Genomic DNA, 20,626 nt, shown 5'->3' on the forward strand with positions numbered 1-20,626 from the left:
AGCGTCTCCACCCACATCGTTCAGCCCGGACATTGAGGTCCAGCTCCAAGGGCCTTCTGGTGGTTCGCTCACTGAGGTTACAAGGAACCAGGCAGAGGGCCTTCTTTGTAGTGGCGCCCGTCCTGTGGAACGCCCTCCCATCAGATGTCAAGGAAATAAACAACTATCTGACTTTTAGAAGACTTCTGAAGGCAGTCCTGTTTAGGGAAGTTTTTAATGTTTGATGTTTTATCGTGTTTTTAATATTCTGTTGGGAGCTGCACAGAGTGGCTGGGGAGGCCTGGCCAGATGGGTGGGATATAAGCAATAAATTATTATTATTATTATTATTATTATTATTATTATTATTATTATTATTATTATTATTTCTGATGCAGCACATGTGGAAAGGATGTCCTATAGAGGAGGGAGAAAGGTTGTTTTCTACTGCTCCAGAGAAGCGGACACGGAGCAATGGATTCAAACATTAGGAAGAACTTCCTGACAGTGAGAGCTGTTCGACAGTGGAATTTGCTGCCAAGGAGTGTGGTGGAGTCTCCTTCTTTGGAGGTCTTGACAGCCACCTGTCAGGAATGCTTTGATGGTGTTTCCTGCTTGGCAGGGGGTTGGACTGGATGGCCCTTGTGGTCTCTTCCAACTCTATGATTCTATGATTCAGGTGTCGCTCCTGGGGGTATAAGTTCCCCACGACTCATTTCCACAAAGCAGTGTGCTTAACATACAACCCTAGCAGATCTTCATCTGCATTCTCCCGTACCCTTTTGGAGAGATGAGCCACTGCCGCAGCTGCCTTGCTAATACATATGTCCAGCTCAGCGACGATGGAAAGGTTGCTGGTTATGGTGGAGCCCAGGAAGACAAAATCGCCTATTACCTCAAGCATGAGGTCACAAGTGCTGATGAGTGGAGTGCTGGTGACGTCCCGACAGGGGTGGACTTGGGTCTTTCAAATTTCAGTGGCACCCTGTGCGGGTCCAACATTTGCCTCTTTCCTTCTTTTCTGCTCAATTCACCACATCCTAGTTGCAATTCCCTGTGGTGCTCCTCGTGGCTTGGCGCCCAATGCAGCAGAATTGGTCACGCCGCTGCCCTAACGCCGCCTCTGGTCTTGACCCAGGATATTGGTATTCATCAGGATGATGGTGAGGCCGAACTCCATGCCGGCTTGGGCAAAAACGGCTGACACGTCTCTGTAGAGCTTCCTCCAAGTGTTCTGTCGAGGCTGCGTCATCTGCCAACAACATCTCAGGCCCCAGAGAGGGTTACAACATTAGCACATTTACTGCACGTTTCTCTCAATGCATACCTTTTTACAAGCAATTTTCTGTAATATAGTTTATTTTTGTTGTTATCTGCACGGATAGATGCGTTCCTATACACATTTCTACCCCCCCCCCATTTTGTGTGCTATTTGCCTTAATATAGTGTATTTTTTGCATGTAACGCCAATTGTTGGGAGTTACAGCTGGGGAGAGTGCTGCTGCTGTTATCAGGTTCTGCTTTTGGGCTTCCTAGAAGAGGCATCTCGATAGCCATGCTGAGAACAAGGTGCTGCACAGTTGGAAGCGAACCTGAGGATCACCTAGTCCAACCCCATGTAATGCAGGAATATGCAGCTGCCCCATACAGATATCGAACCTGCAACCTTGGTGTTAGCAGCACCATGCTCTAACCAACTGACATGGCCCCTTTTTGGTCTGATCCAGCTGCAGGGGTGTTTCGAAGTAATTTGCCAAACTTTAATTTGTTTTAGACTGTTTTCATATCGCCTTTTAATATTGCAATGGCCCTGCCTGGGACCTTATGGGGAAGGGTAGGCCATCCATCAACCAGCCATCCAACCAACCAACCAACCAACCAACCAACCAACCAACCATAAGAAGAAACTTCCATTGTAAGAGCATGAAAAGAGCTCTGCTCATTTAGTCCAGCATTCAGAACTAACCTGGGCATGCAACCCTTTCACAAAAAAGCCCACACCCGGTCGTCCTATTTCATTTCAGCAGCTGGATTTCGGTGGGGAAAGTCCTTTGCTTGCTTCTGCTATGAGAGTGTAGGGAAGTGATGCCAATCACCCTGAGATCTACCAGTACATCCAGATTGACTTTCTGCCTACCCATAGCCTAAAGTAGTCTTTGCAAACCTTTTGTAGTCCAAAACTACTGGAGGACTGCAACTCCCAGCATCCCCAGCCAGCACAGCTGGATGATGCAGGTTTTTCTGACCACTAATAGGGTTGCCATATGTCCTCTTTTTTCCAAGACATGTCCTCTTTTTCAGGTCTGGTTGCCATATGTCCTCTTTCCCCCAGACACGCCCTCTTTTTCAGGATTAAAATTTCTGCCCGGGCAGATTTTTAAAAAATTGTTTGTTTGGGTTTTTTGTTTTGTTTACAGTAATCCAATAATTTTTTCCTAGTGCATTAGACTCATATGTAAGGCACCCAACTAAGCTAGTCTGCAGCAGAGAATCGCAACAGAGCAGCATCTTAAACTAGCTGTATACTGTATAAATCCCTTCTCTTGTGGCTGAACTAAAAGGACGCTGGCTCAGCTACAAGATCTTGGAGAAGGAGTCTGGGAGGGCAAGAGTCAACCCCCCCCCACCTGTACATGTTAAAAAGTTTGATAAATTGTTCTGTGCACACTTATGTTTACAAAGATGTGAACATGAGCCCAAATACTTTCATGTGGTGTGAAGGAGCAATATGCATCCTTATTATTTTGTTGCTGAAAGTTAAGAACATTGATACCAGCAATATATCACAGCTTCTGTAGCCTACATGTTTAAAATGAGAGTTGTCATAGCGATCCATAGTTAGAAGTCGGCGAATGTGTCATCTTTTTTTGCTCTTCAAAATATGGCAGCCCTACTGTTATAAGAAAAAAACTGCTCCTTTCCCTCCACAAGCCTGTATAGTTTCCTTACGTAGGTTCTCTATCGGTAGAGGAAATAACAGAGGCCAATCAGAGAATATTGAAAAGCAAAACAGCCAGTAAGCCTGATCTTTATTAAACTGTTGCAACAGGGTGCTCACTCCCCCCATGCAGGAGGGAGGAGAACCCTGTACAATGGTGCAAAAGCCCTTATATAGACTTTTGAAATTGCCACCCTGTAGCTCAAGACCAACGGGACACGGGTGGCGCTGTGGGTTAAACCACAGAGCGTAGAGCTTGTCGATCAGAAGGTCGGCAGTTCGAATCCCCACAACGGGGTGAGCTCCCATTGCTCGGTCCCTGCTCCTGCCAACCTAGCAGTTCGAAAGCACGTCAAAGTGCAAGATGATAAATAGGTTCCGCTGTGGTGGGAAGGTAAACGGCATTTCCGTGCACTGCTCTGGTTCGCCAGAAGCGGCTTAGTCATGCTGGCCACATGACCTGGAAACTGTAGGCCGGCTCCCTCGGCCAGTAACGCAAGATGAGCGCTGCAACCCCAGAGTCATTCGCAACTGGACCTAATGGTCAGGGGTCTCAATAAGACCCAGGCTTTCCCCTCTAATCCCACCGACTATTGCCAGGGATGATGACCGCATGAAATACTTACTGGCGGATGCCAACCCCTTGATTACACGTGGAGTGGCCATCTATACATTACAGGCCCTGAAACTCAGGACCACCTTTTCGGCTAACTTGCCTTAGCCTTAGACCTATCTATCTTCCTGACATGGACACTGTTGACATGCCCTGCTATTGTTCTCTATTTTATCTGTATTATCCAGCATGATTTTACATCTAATAGTCAAAACAAAATAAAGAATTCTTTCCAGTAGCACCTTAGAGACCAACTAAGTTTGTTCTTGGTATGAGCTTTCGTGTGCATGCACACTTCTTCAGATACACTGAAACAGAAGTCACCAGATCCTTTAATATAGTGAGGGAGTGGGGAGGGGTATTACTCAGAAGGGTGGTGGGAATGGGTGGTTGGTTGATAGGTGTGGAAAACCTTTACATCTAATGTTTTAACTGTATCTGTAGTATTCTTTGTATAATTGTGCCAGGCCACTGCCTGGTCTTTTACTATGTGCTATGGCCATATGGCTAATGCAATAAATAAATTGTTGATGGTTGATGGTCAGGGGTCCCTTTACCTTTACCTTTAGCTCAAGACCACCACCCAGTACATCAAACATACATCACAGAAGGGCCGTCTACAGCAGAAACCTCTCTGGCCATTCTTTTGTGATGATAAACACTTAATTCCTGAGTCCAGGTTACAGGCTCACCCTATTCATACACAAATGTGCCCTTAAGGCAGGATTTGTGAGCACAGAGACCATGGGGAAGGTTTCCCCATTTCCGTCCAAACTGCAGAGGAATATTTGAGGTCACTGAAAGAGTCAAAATGGATTTAGGACTGTTTTCCTGTACTGTTTCAGACATGTGGTTTATATATTTATGTATGCGTTTGCCTGGTATATTTATGAACATTTATTTTATGTATTAGACCTTCTAATTCTCATAGCACCCACCATCAGAAGCGCCTGCCAGATTGGGCCACTGGCACCCTCCTCTCTTAGATTACAAAACCTCAACAACTGGAAGGCACTCAAGGCATCATCCACTCAAACTCACCTCGAGGTGTTCAATAAACAGTGGTGTTAACTGAGTGACGTTTGGATGGGCTGCCCCCAACCCTCTTGGCAGATGCACCCCATGTCATCTCATGTCCTGCCCACCTAGGGGAAGAGCCACCTGCTGTTCCCCAGCACGGCACACATGGTTCTCCAGACCGGATCAGCTCCTCCAAGTGGCTGTTTAAGCAGGCCTGTCTGTTTGCTCGAGGGATTGGAGCCTGACATGATAGGAAGTGATTTAATAATAGCAATATTTTCCTCAAATATTTGCACTGTGCTTTATTTCTCCCCGAACAGAGCAGGCAAGGAAAAGAAGTTGTTCTTCAGATCGCGGGGACTTTCCATTGTGGGTTGCGTTGAGGCGTGGTCAGCCAGACTTGGCTTGGCTGCACAGTTCGCCTCCATGTCTGTCCACCCCCCGCCCCCGCCAGACCCTCTCACATACCTGGAGTGGGACATCACAGAATGTAGTGTAGTGGGGAATGTGGCTGTTGCATTCAGTTGCTGCTTGCAGGCTTCCTCAGGCGGCATCTGAGTGGCCGTTGTGAGGACAGACTGCAGGAATAGATGGCATACCCTCCCACATTTCTCCGGTGAAAATGGGAATATTTCTCGCTGTCCAATTTTTGTGACAATTCACCAAACATTCTGGTCACACCTTCTATATAAAAATATTAAACATAAAAAACTTCCCTATACAGGGCTGCCTTCAGGTGTCTTCTAAAGGTTGTGTAGTTACTTATCTACTTGGCATGGGGAGGGTCGCATAACTCCATACCCTCCAACATTCCTCTGATGGAAATAGAGAAGTCCTAAGGAAAAGCAAAGGGATGTGGGTGGCGCTGTGGTCTAAACCACTGAGCTTAGGGCTTGCCGATCAGAAGGTCGGTGGTTCAAATCCCCGTGATGGGGTGAGCTCCCGTTGCTCGTTCCCTGCTCCTGCCAACCTAGCAGTTCGAAAGCATGTCAAAGTGCAAGTAGATAAATAGGTACCGCTCTGGAGGGAAGGTAAACAGCATTTCCGTGCGCTGCTCTGTTTCTCCAGAAGCGGCTTAGTCTGCTGGCCACATGGCCTGGAAGCTGTCTGCAGACAAACGCTGGCCCCCTCAGCCTATAGAATGAGATGAGCGCTGCAACCCCAGAGTCGTCTGTGACTGGACCTAACGGTCAGGGGTACCTTTACCTTTTTTTAAGGAAAAGCAAGGCATTCTGGGATCAAATCAGAAACTGGGACGGCTTCTGTAAATCTGGGACTGTACCTGGAAAATAGGGACACTTGGAGGGTCTGAGCAGGGCCGTCTTAGAGGGATTGGCCGCCGTGGCGAGGCGATCCCTCAGCGTCCCCGGCATGCCACCTCTCCGCCCGCTTCCCTCCCGCGCTGGCCGCTCCTTGGGAGGGGGGTGGGCAAGCGGGGGATGAGGGGCGTGGCGCTGGAGCGGTGCGGGGCTTTGCGTGCCCTTCCAGTGCTCCAGCTGGGGCTCCGGGAGGCGAGGGCGGCTGGCTTGCAGCCCGCCCGCCCGCCCATGGGGGCGGGCGCGGGTTGGGGAGGGGGAGCCTGGTATGCCGGCGGGCTCGCGGGGGCGCCCCTGGCGCCCTGGTGCGCTGCGCCACCAGCCCCTATGGATGAGACGGCCCTGGGTCTGAGATGGGACCCCTTTTGTCTGATCCAAAATGACTGTTCTTACGTTTTTATGGAAGCTCAAAGTCCACAGGCAGTCCATCTAGATGCCTAGTTTCTTAGGAGCATTTGGCCACCTTGAGAACAGGATGCTGGACTAGATGCCCTCCGCTCCTGGTTGGCTCAGCCAGTGGGGAGTCTTCTTACGCTCTTAAGCCTATGGTAGCCATATTATGATACCCTCCATGGGCTGTACCCAGCATTCTCTGTTCTTCAGCACAAGAGCCCTTGCACTATTAGGTGGTGGAGTTTAAAGGTTATGCAACAAAGGAATCCACAAAGTTGTGCTAAAGAAGTCTGTTGGTCAGCAGCAGATTCTCGTGGTGGTACATCTAATTCTTATTCTGCAACAGCCGATTCTTGTGGTGCAACAGCTGGCTCCTGTGCAATCCACTGCACAATCCTTCCATCTCTACTTATAATTATGCAGGGATGTGGGTGGTGATGTGGTCTAAACCACTGAGCCTCTTGGGCTTGCCGACCAGAAAGTCGGCGGTTTGAATCCTCACGACGGGGTGAGCTCCCGTTGCTCTGTCCCAGCTTCTGCCAAACTAGCAGTTCGAAAGCACACCAGTGCAAATAGATAAATAGGTATCACTGTGGCGGGAAAGTAAACAGTGTTTCCATGTGCTCTGGTTTCCGTAATGGTGTCCTGTTGCACCAGAAGCGGTTTTGTCATGCTGGCCACATGACCCAGAAAGCTGTCTGTGGACAAACGCCGGCTCCCTCAGCCTGAAAGCAAGATGAGTGCCACATCCCATAGTCACCTTTTACTGGACCTAACTGTCCAGGGGTCCTTTACCTTTTTTAATCTTTTACTTATAATTACAGGCAACCAAATTATGGCTGATACTACCTGATGATATGTTGTTGGGCTCCGCTTCTTCCCCCACCCCCAAACAATTGTGGTTGCAGTCGGAGTTCGTCCTCCTATCGGTTGATAAATCCGGGGTTGGAATTCTGAACATGAAGTCAGCTCCATGTCATTCTCGCTTTGCTTCAGCCGCCACGTAATTGTTGGCAGCACTTTAAAAAAATCCACCAGGGAGCTCTTTGGAAACCACATGCAAAAGGAAATCAAGTTTCCACTCTGGAGTAGGAAATTGAAAAGGCAGTGGTCGGGGAGATGTTTATGGAACATTTTCTCCAGCTCTCCTTGGATGGGGCAGAAGTGTGCCTGTCACTCACAAACTATTAATTTCAACTTGTTGCTTTGTTTTGTGTGTGTGTGTGTGCGCGCGCGTGCATTTCCTCTGTTTGCAAACACCAGAAGACAAGGGAGGGTTGGTTGGCTGCTAACAGCAGTGAGTGCTGCTTTATCCAAAGTATGGGTCGTCATCTAATGAAGGAAGATTCAGGACAGATTTTATAAAAAATCCTTCTTTACACAGCACATAGACAAACTGCGGAACTCACTCCTGCAGGACGCAGTGATCGCCACTGACTTGGATGGCATTAAAGACGGGCTGGGGAAAAAATTCACAGAGGATAAGGGGATCCATGGCTAGTAGCTGCAGTGGCTATGCTCTGCCTCCACATTCAGAGACAGTGTTGCTTCTGCATGCCAGTTGCTGGAAACCGCTGGAGGGGAGAATAGGGGAGAATGTTATTGTGCTCGGGTCCTACTCAGAGGCTTCCCTTTGAGGCATCTGGTTGGCCACTGTGAGAACAGGATGCTGGCGTCAGGCTTCAGGGAATCTGATCCCTCTTCCCGGGGGCAGCCAAAAAGCAGAGGAACAAGAAGAGTCCTTACCATGTAATTTATTCAGTATTCACAGAGAGAGATGAAGGAATGCAGTCTCTATCAAACAAGGGCGCTGCTCTGAGTAAAGTTCCACCCCCTCAGTCTCTCCTATTATACGTCATCCCTATGTTGGCTGATCTGTTCTTTCTGCCTCTGAGCTTTCTGTTCTACTACTCTCAAGGCTCACCTGGTCCTGGGAGAGGGGGGCTCAGGAATGCTTTCCAAAGACACTGAGTCTGTCAGCTGTCTCTCCCCTGGTTCTTCTTCTTCCTGCTGTTCCTCTTCCAATATCTCCCAGCTTCTCCCCTCTGCAGCCTCTGAACTATGCCCTTCTGTAAACCACTGTTCTAAATCTATACTGTCCTCCTGTTCTCAGGAAGGTTCAGGAAAAGGAGGGGTGGTCCCCACCATTCCTCCTCAGTCCAGCCCCTGACAGCTGGACTAGATGCACCCCTTTGCCTGGTTCAGCCAGGTCCTAAATTCAGCCCAGGGGCTGAACACAGGTCACAACCCTGCTTCACAGCCTAGGGGTATCTATTCATTTATTCCCATTTACACCCCACTTTTTTCTCCAAGGAGCTCAAGGGGGGCACATTGTTCTCCTCATTTAGTCTCCGCGACAACCCTGCAGGGTAGGTTAGGCTGAGAGGCAGTGACTTGGCTCTCCAGGACACACCTGGTAAGCTTCATGGCCAAGTTGGATTAGACCCTTTCTTAGTCAGACACTGTAACCACTACACCACACTGTCTCCGGGCTCTCCCTCCCCTGACTTCAAAGGCTGTTCACCATTGCTGCGATATTGCCATGCAGACGCTAGGGTCCCGCTTGCCATTTCCTCGCGCAAACAGACGTGGCCGAAACCTCCGGCGGAATGCTAAGATGGGTTTGTTCCAGAGAAAAGAAGAAATGGACATGAAAAATGGGTGTCAGATGTTCAGGACATAGAGAAATATTGTCTCCTGATAGGGAACAACCCCCCTTACAATCTGAGAAACCCATCCATCACCAAATAATAAAAATTATAATCAAAGAACAGAGTGACTCGGAAACCTGGAAGGCAGGTGATAACTCACTTTCCGCAAGAGGCGATAAATCAATGAGCTAAACTTTTTTATTCGCTGTTAATGCCCAGGAACTGAGGCCCCAGGTAAGCAGAATAGACAAAACCTGCGTTGCAAGAATGGGGTGCCAAATGGTTTTCCCCACCTCCTTCCTATAATGGAGGTGGCATCCTGAACAGGCAGCGTCGCTCAATGGACACCATCCAAGTGCTGGAAGGTTTGTGGTGTCACTGCTGAGCCTAATAGGGAATTGCAGGGAGGGTGTTGGGGGGGGGGGCAGCTGCAAAGTAATAGCATGTTGAAAGCAGTTAGGATCAAGGGTGGCTTGTCAGCAGTGTGGCTTTCAAGGTAGGCTGCAGAGCGCAGAGTTTTCCTTCTCCGGACTGGATGCTGTTCATCGGCCCAGGTGCTGCTCTCCCATGAAACAGATTTAAAAGTTAGCAAAAGGAGGAAACAGAGAATCAGGCTTTCTGGGAGGGTGATTTAACAGGTTGACTTAAAAAGTTGGGATTATAAATGTCAATAACCAACATATAAACATATAAAATTCAGCAAAGTGGTGTCTATATTCCTTCAGACCAGACCCTGAGAATGACACTGATATCTAGCATTGAGGGTCTTCTGGTGGTTCCTTCATTGCGAGAAGTGAGGTTACAGGGAACCAGGCAGAGGGCCTTCTCAGTGGCGGCGCCCGCCCTGTGGAATGCCCTCCCATTAGATGTCCAAGGAAATAAACAACTCTCTGACTTTTAGAAGACACCTGAACGCAGTCCTGTATCAGGAAGTTTTTAATGGTCAAATGCCCTGGAACGATGCCTTATGAGTGAACGGCTTAGGGAGCTGGGTATGTTTAGCCTGGAGAAGAGAAGGGTAAGGGGTGATATGATAGCCTGTTCAGATATATAAAAGGGTGTCATATAGAGGAGGGTGAAAGGTGTGTTTTCTGCTGCTCCAGAGAAGCGGACACGGGGCAATGGATTCAAACTACAAGAAAGAAGATTCCACCTAAACATTAGGAAGAACTTCCTGACAGTGAGAGCTGTTCAGCAGTGGAATTTGCTACAAAGGAGTGTGGTGGAGTCTCCTTCTTTGGAGGTCTTTAAGCAGAGGCTGACAGCCATCTGTCAGGAATGCTTTGATGGTGTTTCCTGCTTGGCAGGGGTTGGACTGGATGGCCCTTGTGGTCTCTTCCAACTCTATGATTCTATGATTCTAATGCTTGATGTCTTACTGTGTTTAAATGTGTTGGAAGCCACCCAGTCAGATGGGTGGCAACAACAACAACAACAACAACAACAACCAGAAAAGGGGGTTATTTTGTCCAAGTTGGAAGCAAGAAGACCAAGGAAGAGGGGAGATGGAGAGAAGGTGGAACTTCTCAACTCTTATTTCTGCCTTGGTCTCTCCAATGAGGGGAATTGTGTTTGGTCTGGGGGAAAATACAGTAACAATCATATCCCCCTGATTCATCAATTAGTGGTGGTAGTGTAGATTTCTGACCCCTACAACAAAAATTGTAGATATGGTGCTCGTCATGCCGAAGATGGAGCAGGCTTTTTCTCTGCTGCTGTGCACACACGGGCTAGAACCCTGGGTGGACATTGTGGGGAAGGAGTTTTCCGTTTGTTGGCAGGAGAAGACTCCCTAGCAGTTAGAGCTTTTCTGACAGTGGAGCAGTCGACCTCAGCAGGCAACGGCCTCTTCTTCCCTGGCGGTATCTAAGCAGAGGCCGAATAGCTACCTTGCCACGTGTTCTGTCAATGCATCCTACATGGCAGAATCCGCAGTGTGAGCCGGGGGTTGCTATAGATGTCCTCCGGGTCCCACCCAGCCCAATAAGCCTGCAGTCCCTTCTCTGTAGCTGGCAGTGGCATCCAATGGAGACAGAAACTCTTCCTTTTTCTCTGTGTTGCACATTTTCCGACTTATTAATAGGAGGAGGAAGCAGCTGATCCATTGACCTCAGATTCTCCATCCACTGGCTAATTGAGGCTCTGGCAGCAGTCCGTGGCCCTGGGGCGTTGCCACGAAAGGGAGTAAATGATGGAGAGGAAGCTGCAATTTCCAGGGATTTGGGAAGTGTTCTTCGCCTCCTATTATAATGTGCGAACAATGGTCAAGTGCCTGAGTCCCCCGCCAGCAGACGCAGCTCCACTCCTCACCCTCCAGAATGAAACGGATTACAAGTGTATCATTAATACACCGGGCCCCTGACAGTGCTCGACAGATTTAATTTTGGTGCCGAGATGAGTGGCACCGGGATTCTCCCTCACCTCCACGCTGGAAATGAAAAACAGATTCTGCTCGCAACCAGTAAATATTGGGGGCTTAAGCAAATAGAAAGTCAAGAAGGAAAAAAGCAATTTTCCTCCAGCTTCAGTCTCAATATGTCTAATGTGAAAGGTTGTGTGCTGCCTGATGGATTCATCTTCAATTATATCATGCCTTTGAATGTTTGTGGCCTTGGCTCTTTAAAAGCAGATGGAGAGAGAGAGAAGCAGAGTGCTGAGATCAAGCAAGGCTTTCAGGTAACCTAGGGACAGACTCCACATGGAGCTGCCCTCGAATGACTCAGAAACTTCCTTTGGCCCAAAATGCAGCTTGGCCTCTGTTTAGATCTCATCTAATCATAGCTGTCAAGTTTCAGATTTGAAAATAAGGGATCAGCAGTCTCACCTCTCCCGGGGACAGTCACATGTCAGTGGTGGGCGGAGCCAGAAGCAAAAGTGGGCGGAGCAGCAATGTAAACTCCAAGCGGGCTCGGGCTCGGAGCGGAGCAAAGAGGAGGGCAGCCAGCAAAGAGGAGGGCAGCCATGTGCTCCGCGCGATGGAGCCCCATCGTCTTCGTGTCTGATCCCATCAAAACAGGACAGGAAGCAGCAGCTGCTCAAAGGCAGCCAGGCTCCGCCCACCAGCAAACCCTATTGGCCGGCTGAGGGGCTCGGCGGCAACGGATAAGGGCTGATGCAGGGGGAGGAATACACCCCCCTGTAAGCACGGGAAATGGCTCCCACTTGCTTTGAGGGCTGAGGCTTTTCTCTCCAAGTAGGCGAGGTCTTCCCACCCAGTCCCTGGCCAGCAGGAGAGGAGCTGCTTCCATTAAAAACGGGAAATTTAAGGGAAATAAAAAATAAGGGAGAGCAGCGGGAAACTGCTTGAAATAAGGGAGAATCCTGGGGAAAACGGGATACTTGACAGCACTGCATCTAATTCTGTTGTGCTCAAGTCCTGCTCCCATTGGGGCATGTGGCTGGCCACTATGAGGCAGGATGCTGGACTGAGCCATCAGCCAGACTCATCTGAAGTTCTCCTCTCTATACTTTTTACCTGGATGTAGTTTTTGAAGCGTGGAGTATTATTTGCTACAAGGAAAACGTCAGCAAAACAATTACACAGGAAGGATGAACAGGTTGGGATAAAGGAAAAATTCTAGCTGCTTTTCTCTCCATCTCATCACATCCCTCCACCCTTTGCTGAATCTCTCCTATTTCTAGATCTCTGCCTCCTTCATTGTGTGTGTGTGTGTGGGGGGGGCTTTGCTTTTTTCAAAGGGAAGACGCACTATGAAAAAGGGAGGATGACTGGGGGCGGGGTGGGGTATTTTTTTAGAGGTGAGCCTTGAACGCTCGACATCACACCCAGTTACAGGAAATGATAATGATAAAACTCAGCCTGATCCTTTCAGAAAAAAAGGTTGATGGGGCCATAAACAACTCAATCCCATTAGTTAGGAGAGCTTTACAGCTCCGCCTGGTCAAAACTTCAGGAGCGAGAGCCACTGTTCAGAGACCCAATGGCTGACCTCAATATGCGCAACCATGTCTTGGGTTTATGGGTTGGGATTACAGCTTGCAGACGGCTGAATTGGAAAGCCTGAAAAAAACCCTGAATGCTCAGCAGAGAGGAGGAGGAGGAGAGGAGAATGCACCAGGTGGGGCAGGGGTGGCATCCCAGAGCCCTATGGTTGTGGTGAGATGACTTCTGCTGCCCCCCACTGCCTATGGCTACTGGAATGGGGGAGCAATGGCTGGGTCAAGAGGTCTATCTTCATTCTCAGCTTCAGCTTCACCTCCACCCCTCAACCACACAGTGGTTATAATGCAAGTTGAGGTCACCTTTCTGCCACTCGTCTAGTCTAAGGGGAAAGGGAGGCTGTCAAGTTAAGAGACCACCCCTCTCCTCTGTCCGGTGTGATTGTGCGGGGGGGGGGAGGCCACCCCTCTACATCTCTGTGGCCACAGGGCAGGGGGAGACTGCCAGGTCAAGAGGGTGACCCAACACCACTAGGGCAGGGGGCTGCTGCTGCATCATCTGAGCCAGTGTGGTGTAGTGGTTGAGAGCGGTAGACTCGTAATCTGGTGAACCACATTCGCGTCCCCACTCCTCCACATGCAGCTGCTGGGTGACCTTGGGCTAGTCACACTTCTCTGAAGTCTCTCAGCCCCACTCACCTCACAGGGTGTTTGTTGTGGGGGAGGAAGGGAAAGGGGAATGTTAGGCGCTTTGAGACTCCTTCGGGTAGTGATAAAGCTGGATATCAAATCCAGACTCTTTTTTTCCTTCTTCTTCATCTGGCTCTGGTCTGCCTCCACAGTGGCTTCCGAATACCAGTTGTTGGGGAACTTGAATCCTGCCTGCGGGTTTCTCTTTGGGTCATCTATTTGCCCACCACAAGAACAGGACGAAGGACTAAATGGGCCACTGGTCTGATCCACCAGGGCTCTTCTTGGTGCTATAGGGGGCCAATAGCCCCCCATATCTGTCTACTTTGCCCCAATCCCCCACTGCATTTGCCAGCCGCTTTCAAAAGTGCTTTTAAAGAGAGGAGAGGGGAAAGGAGCTGTGCTATGGAAGGTTTAGGGTGGCTGGCTGAGACTTGGCTATGTCCCTTTTTAATTGTGTGTTCGTGATGATTAGTGTTGATAGTGGCAATAAGCCAGTCATACGTAGTTCTGCTTTCAATTTTGGGGCTGGCTGGGGCTGATAGGAGTTGCAGTCCAAAGATTCAGGAGGGCACCAGGTGGCAGAAAGCTGTGCTAGCACCCTGACTCTTCCTAGCCACATTATTTCACGGCTCCAAATTCCTTTCCTTGGACGCTCCTCCTCATCCCTCCATTAATAATCAAACTCTCCCAAGCCTTAAATCATTGTTAAAAACCACCTGGTTAGAACTCTCCCCCCCCCCCGGCCCTTCCCAGCCTGAAACTTCGAATAAAGAATCCCTGTTATAAATAATTGGGTACAAGCATGAATACTAAGTGGCTTGGTATATTTCACAGGAAAGGGATAATGGGGGATCTGTCTGCTCCTTGTCTTGCTTAAAGCACAGAGAAATTCCGGGCCTCGTAGATCAGTTAGGTCCAACAATTCCCTCCCGTGTTCCTCTGTTTCACAGCATGGGAAAGGGGAAGGAAAGAAACTGCTCGATGGATTTCCCACAGGCACCTGGTTGGTGACTGTAAGAAGGCGATGCTGGACTAGATGTGCCATTGGAATGGTCCAGCAGGCTCTTTTAGTTCTTATGTGTTGTGGTCAGTGCTCCCCCCACAGGAAAAATAGGTGCCAGAACTCACCATGAAGTTGTTACAGTAAGTCGCTGGGCGACTTGGGGCAGCCCAGAACAGATGCCAGTTTGACAACAGCCACCTTCACTGCCCGTGGAGGTGCTAAAAACTATGGCAAGCTGTCTCCCTAGCTGGTTTTGGAGTCAACCTTAGTTCTGGCGCAGGTCAAATAACTGTGCCCCTGCCTCCCTTATTCTCTTGGATTCAGGCAGATGGCTAGGACAGCTCGGAAGGGTCCTCACGCAAATGCACGTGCGGGCCATGGTAGAGGCGTGGCTGGAAGGCTTAAAGCCCCCTGCCGCTACACAGGAGGTGGGTTGAAAGAAAAGAAATACAAATTGACCCTGCCCCGTAGCTGGACCAATTGTGGCTAGCAGCTACATCTAAAGGCAAAAAGTGGGTGGGGGGGAGGCCTGGCCTGCAATGGTTCCCTTCTGAGTGGTGCCAGACCTATGCTCCAGCATGCTCCAGCTGGGGAAAAAAGCACTGGTTGTGGTATAATAATAATAATAATAATAATATAATATATAATTTATTATTTATACCCCGCCCATCTGGCTGGGTTTCCCCAGCCACTCTTGGCGGCTTTCAACTGAATATTAAACACAATACAACATTATGGTTTGCATTTTGTGATTGCGTTTTAGTTTACATAACCCCACTGTTTGACCTTGGAGAGTAGGGCTACTTGCCCTCCTGCCCAGCCACTATGATCTCTAGAAGGGAACCTCCTGGTGGTACCAAGTGCTCGCTGGGTCCACTGTAGCAGGGCCTTCATTGTTGTGGCCCCTTTGGCATGCAATTTGTAACAACTGGAGATAGGGCATGCTCAATTGTCTCAGGCTGAAGAAGGCCTCAGCCACTTCCACTTAGTACTGAAACAAAATGGAGAAATTGAGTATTGGTGAACGTGTGCACTGCGCACTAAAGAAAACTTAAATTCTGTGCTAAGGTAATCTAAATTCTGTACTTTAAAAAGAAGAGAGAGTTCAGTTCTGCAATTTATTTGGCCATGGGGACAGATAAGGCGCAAGCTTCTGAAAGCACTCCTCCCATGCATTTTGCGTTTTATACAAAAACTCCAGCGGCTTCCGAGGACCCTCTCCCCACTCCAATCGTCATTTGCATACTTTCAAACATAGCTTCAAAACATTAAGGACTAGAAACTTGCTCTATTTTTTTTTAAGGGGGAAGATTCTCATGATGCTGAATTCCCAGCTGTGAGCGTTCTGTGCTGCTGGAGAACTGTGGTGCACACACAACCTTGCCGCCGGGTATTTAAATGCAGGAGGCTTTCAAGCGGATTTCCATATGAATGAAGCATTACCACAGCTAGGAGGGCGCTGCGGAAATGATTGCCCGGACGGCAGTGCTGGCGTGATAAAACGCTGCTCATGCATTTTCATCCTAAGGCCACCTGCCACCAAAGACAGGCTTTCCATTGCTTCCCACCACATGCCTGATATCCATCTCTGGAATATATTGCCACCTTGATAAGGCACCGGTCGGGAGGTGTGGGTCCGCGTCTCGAAGCTGCAGAGATACTGCCTCTCATGCCCCAATTAGGCAGTGTCAGACGAGGGGTTATTTATACCCTGGAGTGCAGGGCGTAAATCTCCTCTACCATTGCTTCTCTGTGGGCTCCTCTGCAGTGCCACAGAACACACAGGACTGGATGCCATTCCTTCCGATCTCTCACTTTCTCCTCCACATTAATGTTCCCCGCTCTGACTGTTTGCACTGGCCAGACACCCCACCCCCACCTGCAAACGCTGCTAATTTTTCCACAAACTTCCTTTCCAAGTTTTGACATTATTAATTACTTTTAGTTATTGATTGCATTTATATCCCAACTTGTTTTTAGTTCCAAGTGGCAGACGTGGTTCTCCGCGCCTCATTAAATTTTGCTGGCCGTGGTCCTGAAACGCACACCTAGATCCCTGTCCAAGGTGCTGATCCCACATCGCCTTCCTTGATTTCTGCTGCTCCAGAGGGTAGGGCCCGAACCAATGGATTCAAATGGCAAGAAAGGAGATTCTGACTAAACGTTATGAAGGACTTTCCAGTGGTAAAAGCTGTTCGATGGTGGATTCTCCTTTGTCGGAGGTTTTTAAACAGAGGTTGGATGTCCCTCTGTCAGGGATGCTTCAGCTGTGATTCCTACATTGGCTGGGGGTTGTACTAGATGACACTTGGGGTCCATTCCAACTCTACAATTACATTATTCTAAGACTCCCCTCTGCCTGGGACTACTGACTTTCCCCTTGCTTGGACCGTTATTTATGCTGGCTGGTGGGCACCCCCAACGGCCAGGGAACATCCCACTGGTCTGATACGCGGCTCCTATTTATTTTGTTTATTATTTACTGATTGCATTTCCATCCTAACTTATTCTCCAGGAGCTCAAGGTAGAGCTCATGGTTCTCACCTCTCCCCATTCAATCTCCTCAACACTCCTGCAGGGAAGGTTAGGCTGAGAGGCAGTGAGTGGCCCAAGGTCACCACCCAGCGAGTGTCACACGGCTGAGTGGGGATTTGAACCCTCGTCTCCCAGGTTCTAGTCCAGTGCTCTAATTCAGTGGTTCTCAAAGTGGACAGTACCACCCCCTGGGGGACAGCGAGACTACCTAGCGGGTGCAAGGGGGAAAGCAGCGGCTGCTGGAGGTGTAAATGACTATCAGACTTTGAAAAGCTGGTATCGTTGGATCAAGTTCTGCTGGTCATGAGGAATTGTATATGCCTGTTCTTGCCTGATGTCAGAGCAAAACTGACTCCACCCTGACCTGCTAGAACCCTCCTCCATGTCAGCCAGGCCCCACCTACTACCCCAATACAATTCCAGGCTCCACCCACTGATGGCCAGACCTGCACTGGCTCCACCTACAGACCCACTATTTCTAAAATCACAAGAAAGGGTAGTTAGTCCAGGTTTGTATCCGTTGGAACTCTTAGACAATTCAGCCACTGTAGTGTATCATGATAGCTCAGTCAGTAGAGCATGAGACTCTTAATCTCAGGGTCATGGGTTTGAGCCCCACTTTGGGTGAAAGATTCCTGCATGGTAGGGGTTGGGCTAAATGATCCTCATGATCCCTTCCAACCCTACAGTTTTATGATTCTACGATCCTGAATGTAGTCCCATATGAGGTGAGGCGATAGAAGGATACAAAATTAGGCATGACACAGAGAAAGTGGGTAGAGGAAAAAATATTTCTCCCTCTCTCATAACACTAGAATCCAATGGGCACCCAATGAAGTTGAATAAAGCTGGAAGATTCAGGACAGAAAAAACTCTTTCATGCCATACACAGTTAAACTATGGAACTCACTTCCACAGGAGGCAGTGATGGCTACCAGAAATGCTCTTCTGCTTGCATCTTGCTTGTGAGCTTCTTATTGGGGCATCTGGGTGGCCACTGTGAGAATGGGAGACGGGCCACTGGCCTGATCCAGCTACCTCTTCTGATGCTCTCAATAGGCAGAGCGATCAGTACCCTGCTGCTCACTGTATTCCTTTAAGTTCCCCAGTTCCCCATATCGCTCATGTGTAACAAGAAGCAGATATTTATCGACACGTCTTCCAAGGAACCTCTGGATTTATTGAGCTGAGAGGCAAATATTGACAGCTCTATGTCCCATTGAGACATGGAGTCGATTTGCATATTATTTCTCCCCTCATTTGTTTTCGTTCGAGATCAGTGAAAACCAATCTCGCCCCGAGCTTTCCAGCAGAGCCGTCTCCCACCCCCCTCGAAGCTGAGAGAGAAGAAGAGGCCAATTTTATGACCTTTGCAGATTTAGGAAAAGGAACTTGGGCTAAGCGGGTTTATTTAGAGATGTTTGTCAGGCTCAGCAGGGCCCATTGTTATTGCTGTCCTCATTATTTTACTAATCTGCCCCAATTTGCAATGAAAAGTGTTTTATTCTTCATATCTCCAAAAAGCTCTCTGTAGGAGTTACGATTCTGTCCGAGGGGCACACAATCCCCTACTGAGGACTTAGTCTATTCAAAACACACACACACACACACACACAATCACAAATGGAAATTATGAACCTTTTTTTTGCTTTTACATGGATGTATTTTAATATAAGATGCTTAGAGAATGTAGTTATTAGGAAGCATCATATAAATACCACTGAGAAATGCATGATAAATAAACCTGCGTCATCCAATGTCTTTGTTATTTTGCATAATTTAGGCAGGTTTTGCAACGCACGGGAGGTCAAGAACAGCAAAGCCCCCTCCCCAACTAATGGAAATGTAATTCCATCATCTCTCGGCCGGCCATGCCTGCACTTTTCCATGCAGATCTCTGCAACCTTAAGGACTGGAAACTTGATTCTTTTTGAATACAAAATGAAATATGAGTTTCCCTGAAAGCTGAATTCCACATCGATTGCATTTTCACAGCACTGCTCTGGAATTATTAGGACAACTTCCATAGGCTTGAATATATTGACCATTTTGTTCTGAGTTATTCTCCTGCTAGTACACAACTGACGAAAGGGTAGATTTGATAGCACTGAAAGATCCCTCCAAACTAAAATAAAAAAGCACTAAGGTATTAACAGAAAAAAGTACTCAAACAAGATTCAGTCTTACCTACTAGCTTGTGGGCTGGTGTGGAAATGCTTTTTCATTAACCACTATAACCACTAAACCATACCGACTCTCAAATAATAAATAGATTTGCCTTGAGAAGCTGGGTTGATTTTTAACACTAAACAAACAGGGGACTATGTATAATTTTTTTTGTTTATTTTTTTACTAAAAGCACAGGGCCAGGTGGGAGGCAAAGGGTCAAGCGCCTACCATGGGCATAGCCAGGGGCAGCAAAAGTTGTTGAGCTTCTTTTGGGAAATCATAGCTAAATATGTCATCATGAGACAAAGGTTCTTGAGAGCAGAAGCAGGCAAGGCCTAGGCAGTGCAGCCTACGAGGCCTACACAAATCTTTCAAGCCTAACTGTTAGTAGTAAAATGCTGTGTCACTGTGACTCGTGACTCATCTTGGGTTCCCTATAAATGTAACCAGCCATCTCTGTGAGCTCAGTGGTAGTAGTAGTAGTAGTAGTAGTAGTAGTGTGTGTGTGTGTGTGTGTGTGTCTGTCTCAGCCAGTATGTTGTGTTGTTGCAGACACAGCGGCTGCAGTTCATCAGTAACAAAGACCTGTGCCTCTGTGAAGAGTCAGCTAGCTATTATGAGCACTCTGTGTATGCTCTTTGACTACGCTGTTTATGAGCAGGTTTATTTTCTACAGTAAAGTTTTATTCTGTTTATGAAGAAGACTCTGCTTGATTAATTTACCGCTGCGCGACAAAATATACCCCCAAGAAGGGGACACTGTGGGAGGCAGGCTTCTCCCGGGGGCGCAGAACCTCCCCCACCCCCCCCCTTGGCTATGCCCATGGTGACCACTCTTTCCCCTTAGCAGCATCTCTGCTTGAAACAGCACCCTCCTCCATGCTCTTTTGCAGTTGCTCAGCGAAGACCCGGATTCCCAGCTCCGAGTCCCTACCGAATCCTGCCCAGAGAGTGTAATTGGAAATGTCATAGAAAAGAAGGGAGCCTGGCGAAGGAGTCTCTGTGTAATGCAGATGCACTTCCTTCAAAGAACGCCTCTTTAATGAGATTGAATTCTAAGGAGAGAGATAGGCATGCATGAGAGAGAGGACAGTTACTATAGCAGATATTTCAGCACAAATGCCAGAGAAGAAAGAGAAATGGAGCATTGTGAGAAGCCTTTGTGTTATTGCCAGGCTCTCCAGTTTCATTGAACTGAAAGTGAGGCTGCATTGAAAGAGATGAGAGAGAAGGCGGAGGAGGTGGTGGGAGTGGGGGCGGTGGGAGAATTGACAGACTCTGATCCCCACCCCCATTTTATTTCATTATTATTATTATTTTGCCCACTAAAATATCAAGCTGATGTTCTTTAAACTTGGTAAGCTAAGTGGGGATGTGGAAACACAGAAGGTACTCTGCACAACAGCCCAAATGCGA

The sequence above is a fragment of the Lacerta agilis genome, chromosome 17 (genome assembly GCF_009819535.1).
Source record: "Lacerta agilis isolate rLacAgi1 chromosome 17, rLacAgi1.pri, whole genome shotgun sequence".
Classification (NCBI taxonomy): Eukaryota; Metazoa; Chordata; class Lepidosauria; order Squamata; family Lacertidae; genus Lacerta; species Lacerta agilis.